The sequence below is a fragment of the Lonchura striata genome, chromosome 4 (assembly GCF_050655825.1).
Source record: "Lonchura striata isolate lonStrDom1 chromosome 4, ASM5065582v1, whole genome shotgun sequence".
NCBI lineage: Eukaryota > Metazoa > Chordata > Aves > Passeriformes > Estrildidae > Lonchura > Lonchura striata.
In genome coordinates, this window is record NC_140706.1 from 62984947 (window position 1) to 62993185 (window position 8239).

Here is an 8239-nt window from a genome sequence, read left to right on the forward strand (position 1 = left end):
ACCCATTGTGGTGTGTCAAGGGGCTGGTTCTTTTCAGCAACTTCAGCTAAAGAAACGTCTTGGGAAAAGGGGGGAATCAGAGTGCTGCCTTCAGCCTTTGTCAAGCTTTCCATGCCTGCCCTCCCGGCTGGTTCTTTATATCTTCCAGCTCAGGCCGTAGTGCGGGTAGGAGGGGCTTTGCCCAGCCAAGAAATGCAGCAGTGGAACAACAGCTGCTCTTGCAAAGTGGCAGGGCTTCTTGGTGTCTCTTGAAGTGACACACAGGTCCATGTGTGCATTCCAGGGGTTATTTGGTTTCAGGGACAGAGACGTTCCTCTCTTAGCAGAACTCTGAGGAGAGCCAGAAGCTACAAAATATCATTTCAGGTTGAGCCCTGCTGAACTCTTTTTCTTTCTTCCTATGAAATGGGAGGCAGGGCTAGGCACTTCTCTGGGAATCTTGCCGAAGGAGCTGCTTCTCTGGGAGTCACGCCGAAGGAGCTGCTTCTCTCAGAATCCCGCAAAGAGAGAGCTGCTCTGTCTCCCAAAAAGGTACCACTTTATACCATAAAAGAGTGCTTGGCTTCCCCCTCTGGGTGGAGCACCTCAAATTGGGATGGTGTTACGTTACCGGGCCTGCAGTGAGCCAGTCAATGGCCCATTAACAAACGATTACCTCTTCGGAGCAAACCATCGTTCTTGCAAGAGATAATAAACCTGCCCAACCTCCAACAGATGGCAAATAGAATACAAGCTTATCTTACAAACCAGGACAACTACTTTATAGAGAGGTAGCGGTTGTAACCAATACTTAGTAGATTTTTTTTGTTGTTTCGATTTATACTATGGCAAGATGATAAAATATGTATTTGACATTACCTTGGAATGCAAATTTTTTAAAAATAATTTTAAGGGAAAATATATTGAAACTGGTTTGGATAGCATAATTTCAAAAAGCCAGTTTCAATACCTGTGCAGAAGCCACGAAGAAGATCTGCATCAATCATCTAAAAAGAAAGCAAGCTTTAGATTTGACATGCACATTTAGATTTTTTTTGTCATGTATAAAAGAAAGGAGAAAAAATACACTATGACAGTTTATCTTCAACTGCACATCACTTGAACCTTGAGTGAAGACTCTGCATTATTGAAGAGAACCAGCTGAGGCAGTGCAGCTCCAGGTTCACACATTATCAGAACCTTCGACTGCTCATTAAAAGCAGAAAATAGTGTGGCTGCCTCTGCGAGGCAACAGCGCATTCTCCTGCTGTCATTGCCACTGTCAGAGCAAAACTGGAACCAAGCCATCCCATTCCATCACAAGCACCCTTACGCTGCAAAGGTGGAGCCCTGATCTCAGGAATGCCATTTGTGGCAGAGGTTTTCCATGGGTGATGTCACACAGCTCTCTGTCATGCCACACTGACACCTCTGTGATGTCACAAATCTCTCTGTGATGTCACATGGACATCCTTGTGATGTTACACTAATATCTGTGATGCCACACAGCTCTCTGTGATGTCACACAACCTCCTCTGACATCACAATGACATCTCTATGATGTCACACTGACACCTTTGTGACGTTGCACAGCTCTCTGTGGTAACACATGGGCATCTGTGGTGTCACACAGCTCTCTGTGATGTCACAATGACATCTGTGATGTCACACAAGCTCCTGTGATGTTACACAGACCTCTCTGCGATGTCACGCTGACATCTCTCTGATGTCACACAAGTGTAACAAGAAAAGAAATAGCTGAAGGAAAATTAGCAGTATTTTATTTGTCCTGAATCTAAGAATTTAGGACCTTCAATTTTTACAAACATGATTTGATACTAACTATAGGCAATGAAGTTTTCCATCCCCACTAAAGAAATGGATTTGGCCTGAACCACGGCTGCAGCACCCCCAAGGCTGTAACTGCTCTGCCAGGGGTTCTTCCATGGTCATGGCTCTCAGGTGCTCCAGCACGACCCCAGGCACAGGCACTGATGTTTCGAGGGCTACCTGCTGAGCATGGCCTAATCCACAGCCACAGAGGTTTCAGGTTTATCCCTGGGCCACAATCCCTTCTTGGCCATGGAAACAACCATGGCCACAGGTACTCTGAGAGATTCCTGCTCTGCCATGGGCTTATTCCCAGCCGCGGATGCCTGCGGGTGTCCTGCTCCTGTCTGGGCTCATCCACAGGTCACAGATCCCTCAACTGGAGCTCACACCACTGGAGTTCCAGCAGCACAGAAACAGCAGCGATGTCCTGGCCTGGTCTCATGGATGATGGGAAGGCAAAGCAGGTTCTATTTCAGGGTTTCAAGTACAGTTTTGATCCTGTTCCTCGCAGAATACATCTGGAGGAGGTGTCCAGCTGTGAGACAAACAGAGACAGGGTGTGCTGGGTGAAGAATGGTGATGTACTGGTTTTCAAGGGGATAGGATCCATTTTCTTCCCAGGGAGCGGCAAAGAGCTGGGTTTGGATTCAGCACGGGAATGTGGTGGATAGCACACGGATGGCTTGGATGTTGCTGAGCGGGGCTTGCCCTCCTCAAGGACTTTGCAGTGGCACATTGGACAATCCATGTCCCGTGCTCTGCCAGCAAGGAGGTGAGACCATCAACATTCCCCTCCTCATCCCTGTGTCCTACGTAAAGAAGAATCTTCCACCCGCTCTGCTCCAGAGAGCTGGCAAGTGCCCCTAGGGAGCCCCCTCATCCCTCCTGGGGCACTGCGGAGGGCGGGGCCGAGGCAGGGCTGTGACTGCACAAAGGGGCAGAGCGCTGGCGTGAGGCAGGGCTGTGATGTCCCAGGGCTGTGCTGGCCGCAGCACTGTGACATCGCTGTGACATCACCGCGCTCTCGCTGTGTGAGACGGGCCAGCGCCCGCAGCTGCCAGTGCAGTCGCGACGGGACGTGCCGGAGCCATGGGTGACGGTGACGTCCTGCTGACCGTGCTTCTCCTGCTGCTGGCCGCCGTGGCTGTCTGGTGGGCCTTTGGCCACCGGCAACCGCGAGGCCGGCGGACACGGAGAGGGAAGTGGAGGAAGCGCCCCAGGGTCCAGCCCAGAGGCTCACGGAGGAAGCGAGGAGCCCCTGCGGCTCCCAGGTTCCCCAGGCCTCGGGCGACTCCTGGCAAGCGGCCACGTGCTCCCGCCAGCCCCCTGGGCAGCCCCTGCAGCTGCGGCCCCTGCCTGGCAGAGGCCCGGGAGCTGCAGGAACTGATGCTGCACCTCGGGGATGGCAACAGGACACGTGAGCCGCTCTATTCTGGGATGTGGCAGGCATTGTGGAAAGAACTGGAGGAGCTGCAGAACCAAGGCCACCTGCCCTGCTGTGGCTTAGCCAGCTCCTCCAGAAGCCTCCATCCTGTCCAGAGGCTGCTCCCAGCAAGATTCTCCATCCCTGGGAGAGCCTCAAGGCCTGCAAGGATGGCACAGCAGGGGAGAGACATCACCATCCATGCAGGAAGCTCAGGCTGTCAGAGACCCTGCATCCTGCCAGGAGCCTCTGCTATCTCTGACAGCCTCCATCCCTTGCAGAGGCTCAGTGAGACCTGTCAGCCTGCAGAAGGAGCAGACCCCGTGGACAGGTCTCCCAGCTCCCTTGGACTCTGGGACTTCAACAACACAGGTGCCATCCTGACCCTTGACGTGGCAGGGCAATGCGCAGAAGTCCAACTGGGAGCCCAGACCGGTGCAGGGGAGCCTGCTCAGGAGCAGCTGGCGGGGCAACAAGAGTCCTGCAGCCAGCAGTGGGCATCCCACAGCAGCCAGGACAGCCAGGACGCTCTTCTGGTTCTGCCCGCCAGCAACAGCCCCAGCCTGGTGGTGGAGACGAGCCTCCAGACAGCACGGAGGTTCCTCCATCTGCAGGAAGCTGCCCCAAGACAGCCCTCGAGTGCAGCCAAGGCCTTTCTAGTAGCAGGTGAGATCTCCCGAGGAGCTGCCTGCGGCTCCCCCGGGGCTCTGGAGGGGCGCGGCCAGGCCAGGCCAGGGCCCCTGCGAGCAGCCTGGTTGCCGGCTGTTTCCAGTGCCTCCGACGGCACGGCTTGAAAAAGCCCTGTCTGCCTTGCAGCCGCTCCTGGCATCCCCCTGTGCCAAGGCTCGGGCTGCAGCCCCGGCCGTCGTCAGGAGCAGAGCCCAGCCCACGCCGCCGGGGACAGCGACGGTGCCGCCCTGCCCCGCTGCCCCGGGGCTGCCGCAGCCGCCTGTGCGCGCTGCCCCGGCCCGGCTCTGCCGCTCGCCAGCCCGGCGGCTGCAGGGCGGTGGCCGCTGCCCGGCGCGCAGCAGGAAGCAGGTGAGAGCGCGGCGGCCGCGGGGGCCCGGCCCGCTTCACTCGCGGGCACTTGCGGGGCGTTCTGGGCGCAAGGCTGATGGCTTCTCTCGGCCGCAGGGCAACAGAGGCAGCGGCAGGAGCTGTACCTGTGGGGCCCGCAGCTGGGCAGCGGCGGCTTCAGCACCGTCTACTCGGGCATCCGCCTCTCGGACGGGAGCCCGGTGAGTGGCCGCCACGGCCGGGCGGGGCAGGAGGGGCAGCGGCGGGGAGCGGCAGGGCTGGAGCTCAGCCCTCCTCTCTCCGTGGCTCGCAGGTGGCCATCAAACGCGTGGCCCGGGAGAGCGTCCTGCAGTGGGACGAGCTGGTGAGTGAACGGGGCCAGCGGGACAGAGCGGGGCGTGGCGGGCAGGGAGAATCCCGGGGCGGGCTCAGCGTGCGGAGCCGCAGCCCCGCGGGCCTGGGCACACCGGAGAGCGGAGCTGGGGCCGGGCAGCGGCACCCCCGAGCATCCCCCGGGCGGGAGGAAGCGCAAGCGCCTGGGAGGCTGCGCCAGGGGGCACTGGGGCATCCCGGGCAGGGCGCAGCGCAGCCCCAGGGCTGCTGCAGCAGCAGCAGCAGCAGCAGCAGGCTGCTGCAGGCACTGACTTTCTCCTGCTCACAGCCCGACGGCACCCGCGTGCCCTTGGAGGTGGTGCTCATGGAGAAGGTGGGCTCTGGCTGCCAGAATATCATCCAGCTCCTCGATTGGTTTGAGCTGCCTGATAGCTTCGTGCTGGTCCTGGAGCGTCCGGAGGCATCGCAGGATCTCCTGCAGTTCCTGCAGGAGCAGGGCTGCCTGTGCGAGGAGCAGGCGCGCTGGCTTTTCTGCCAGGTGCTGGAGGCCGTGCGGCACTGCACCGCCTGCGGCGTCCTGCACCGGGACATCAAGCCAGAGAACCTCCTGGTGAACCCGGAGAGCGGCCACCTGAAGCTCATTGACTTCGGCTGCGGCACCTTCCTCCAGGAGCGGGCCTTCACGGGCTTTGCCGGTGAGCCCATGGCCTGGGCCCTGCTCCCGGTGCCAGGCACCGCACGGCCCCGTTCCCTCCTGGGCTGCGGGCTGCGTCCTTCAGCCGGCCGCCTTTAGGAACGGGGCGGATGCCGAGCCCCAGGAGCCGGCTGCCGGCCCTGCCGACAGAGGGGGGGCAAAAGCGGCTCCCGGCCCCTGGGCTCAGCGGGCCCACGAGGGCCTGGGCTGCTCCGCTGGCCTTCTTGGCCTTGCGGAATGGTTTCGTGCCTTTGGCCAGCTGGCTGGGGGACGCGGGGTGGCCTCGGGGGGAAGCTGTGGCCACGGCTGCAGCCCCTGCCTCGGCCAGGAGGCCGGCGCCAGGCTCTGGAAGGCAGCAGCCTGCGCCCGGCCAGCGCCGCCTGTCTCCCCTAGGAACGCGCGTGTACAGCCCGCCCGAGTGGATCTGGCTCGGCTGCTACCACGGCCACGCGGCCACCATCTGGTCCCTGGGCGTGCTGCTGTACGTCATGGTCTGCGGGAGCCTCCCCTTCCAGGATGAGCCTGACATCGTGCTGGGCAAGCTCGTCTTCCGGCAGCAGCTCTCTCCAGGTGGGTGTCCGGCCTCAAGCCGGCGGGCTTTGGCAGCTGGCGGCGCGCAGCTCGGCGCGGCCCTCACCAGCTCCGCGGGACGTGGATCTGCCCTCCAGGGCCGGCCGCAGGAGGGTCCCGTGCCGACGGGGTCAGCGCGGCACGGGCGGCCGGAGGAGGCGGCCGTGTCCCGCCGTGCCGCTCTCCTGCGTGGGGCAGAGCCGGTCGGGAGCCCGGCACGGCCCAGAGCCCGGCACAACATGGCCCGGGCCCCGCGGGCGACGGGGGCAGCTGGGCAGGAGACTCTGCCGGTGACCGGCGCTTTCTGCCTTCTCTCCCCAGAGCTCCAGCACCTGATCCGATGGTGTTTGGCCAAGCACCCTGCGGACAGGCCGGAGCTGGAGGAGATCTCATGCCACCCTTGGGTGCGGGGCCGGCGCTTCTGATGCCTTGCCGGAGCCTCTGCAGCACCAACTTAGCGAGTCCCACGCAGGACTGAGAACCCGAAAAATAAAACAGCAAACCCATTGTGGTGTGTCAAGGGGCTGGTTCTTTTCAGCAACTTCAGCTAAAGGAACGTCTTGGGAAAAGGGGGGAATCAGAGTGCTGCCTTCAGCCTTTGTCAAGCTTTCCATGCCTGCCCTCACGGCTGGTTCTTTATATCTTCCAGCTCAGGCCGTAGTGCGGGTAGGAGGGGCTTTGCCCAGCCAAGAAATGCAGCAGTGGAACAACAGCTGCTCTTGCAAAGTGGCAGGGCTTCTTGGTGTCTCTTGAAGTGACACACAGGTCCATGTGTGCATTCCAGGGGTTATTTGGTTTCAGGGACAGAGACGTTCCTCTCTTAGCAGAACTCTGAGGAGAGCCAGAAGTGACAAAATATCATTTCAGGTTGAGCCCTGCTGAACTCTTTTTTATTTCTTCCTATGAAATGGGAGGCAGGGCTAGGCATTTGACCAGCTTGGTCTGCATCATCCTAAGTCATGTGCATGGAGCCCACAGGAAATGTTGAGATGCCGGAGTCATTCCCACGGTGCTGGTCTCATTTTACCCCCAAAAAATATCTTCTGCTGCCTTAAAAACAGCCCATGGTAATGGAAAGTGCAGTAACCAGACACAGGAAAGCTCCCAGATGCCTGCCCGTGGGCAGGTGCCATCTACTAAACCTGTGCCACCTTCTGCCTACTGCCCTGATCTTCCACAACAGGGTTTGGTAAATAAATGTGGGGTTTTTTTTTCAGAAATGTGCCTGCTCTTTCATTTTTCTTCCCTTTAATGCTGGCTGCTGACACTCTTGTGCCCTGAATGGCTCTCCCAGTCTCTGCCTGAAGACCTGACTTGCGCCGTGATCCTTCCAGTCTGGACGCCGCTGTGACGGGATGGCGAGAGCTCTGTGTGTCAGCCATCGTCTGCAGCTTGAGCTGGGAGTAGTAATTATCCCTTTTCCAGTGACCTGTGAGTGGTGACTGCCAATTGTCCAAGGGCCATGACACATTTCCTCCAGGAGCTGCTCGTCCCTGTGTCCCCACAGCCCTGGGATGTTGGTGACTGCAGGCCCAGAGCCATTGAGTCCTCTGTACAAGGACTACTTGCAAGCGGTAACGTGAAATTTTTATTATGAGTCATTTACTCCTTTAGCTATGTTATCTTTAGAATAATGTTTTGCTATTTTATTGTGTTACTATATTGCGTTACTGCCTGATTGTGTTGTTGTTACCCAGATAGTAAATTTCCAAAGGTGCGGTAGTGGATCAGCTGGGTGGGGATTTGAATTCTACGCCCCTGCACTGGGCCATCAGATAGTGCTGCTTGCAACCCCTAACTGCAAATCTGTGGGTATTTGCAGCTGTGGTAGCATTTTCTGAGATCCAGAGAACAAACATGACCTGTTGTCTGCAGAAAAAATGACCTGAAATAATGCTTCTGGGAAAACTTCTCTGAGTGGGAAGCCTCTCGTTGGAAGATGAGTGCTTTCTTCTGGACTGTCCGTCTTTTGCCAGAGTCAGAGGCTTGGATGACTGCGCACAGGAGAAGTTACTGTAGAATAACCACCGTAGTCTAAATTAATGCTTCGCCCTAGGCTCATTTATTAGGGTGTATGCATTTAATATAATTTACTGAATAATGCCTTGAGAATCTGAAAGGAAACTGTTGTTTTTGGGGTCTCTATGAGAACTCTAAGGGCAATGCTTTCATTAAAATATCCCTTTTGAAAATCATCTCTATAGTTTCATTGCACACATTGTTATAGACAAGGACTTCCCAGGGGAAGGCAGCATCCAATGGAGATGTTCAGGGATGCGCAGATGCCAAAAAGGGCTCAGCCTCCAGCAGCGGAGCAGAATAAAAAGGAGAAGGAAAAAAAATAAGAAAAAAAAAAAAGGAAAAAAAGTGAATTAAAAACAAACAAAGGA